This window comes from Eurytemora carolleeae, unplaced genomic scaffold, assembly GCF_000591075.1.
Source record: "Eurytemora carolleeae unplaced genomic scaffold, Eaff_2.0 scaffold302, whole genome shotgun sequence".
In the NCBI taxonomy this organism is placed as follows: Eukaryota; Metazoa; Arthropoda; class Copepoda; order Calanoida; family Temoridae; genus Eurytemora; species Eurytemora carolleeae.
This window is the reverse complement of record NW_019396574.1, coordinates 88,698-89,793: the sequence shown is the minus strand read 5'-3', so window position 1 is coordinate 89,793 and position 1,096 is coordinate 88,698.

The window sequence follows — 1,096 nt, the reverse complement described above, 5'->3', positions numbered from 1 at the left end:
TGGCACAGCTAAACTCTCTAAACCTTTAAATAAGAAACAGTTTTGTTCATGACTCATCGGCCGTTGGGTCGAATCATCCAGATTGGACAAAAATAGCCCAACCAAGATTATAGGATTAACATTAATTAAGTTTTTTTTAAGGATCTTTATCGGAATTAATACCATATGGTATGTTAGCATACAACAAGATTCAAAATGCTTAAAACAAAATGCAAACGTAAGTGTAACTTTAGGTGACATGTCCCCATTTGTAGAGTGCAGTGACAGATCTTCAACAGTACTAACCATTAAACCTTTCTTTAAGAAAAGAAAAAGTTATCTCTCATTTTATATCTCAGATAATGATAAATTTTTGGGATTCTCTGTAAAAACGATTTGCGCATTTATATAGCAGGAAATAAAGAAGAAATAAGTCAGAATTAAAAACTTTTCCAGATAGAAAAAAAACGTTGTCTTTAAAGGGTACCTTAAAGAATCGGATATGCCCTTGTATAAATTGAAATTACATCTACCCTATCTTTAATAGTTATAGTTCTGTGTTTTACTGATAATTTATTATGATGATAAAATGATCTAGAATTTAACCAGATATCTTAGGGCTAAATTACAGATGGAGTTGGTTTGATTAAAAAATACCAGAATATTACAGTTTCTTTCTTTATACGTGGAACACATTAATAATATTTATTATTTAACGATAATTTATTAAAAATAAATGAGTGCTGGGTGAGAGGACGGGGGGGGGGCGTGTTAAATAAAGCAAGTTGAAGTTAAAATATTTGTAAAATTCCAGTTTTGCATTAATCATAAATTGCATAATTCAATTCTTATAAATAAGTAATGGATCATTTTTATATATTTATGAAGTAGCTGGAGTGTCTATAGTAAGAGGTTTTTTTCAGACTATATTTTATGTTAAAATATCAACAGCAGAGTTATAATTTATGTATGAAGAGCAAAAGAATTGAGAATAAAATAAAAATTTAGATGAAAGAACGCGAGACAGGGATGAGAAGAATATTTTAAAGATAGAAATAAATCTGATTTTTTATCCAACTGATGATCACCGCAGATAGCACCCCCCCCCCTGATAACT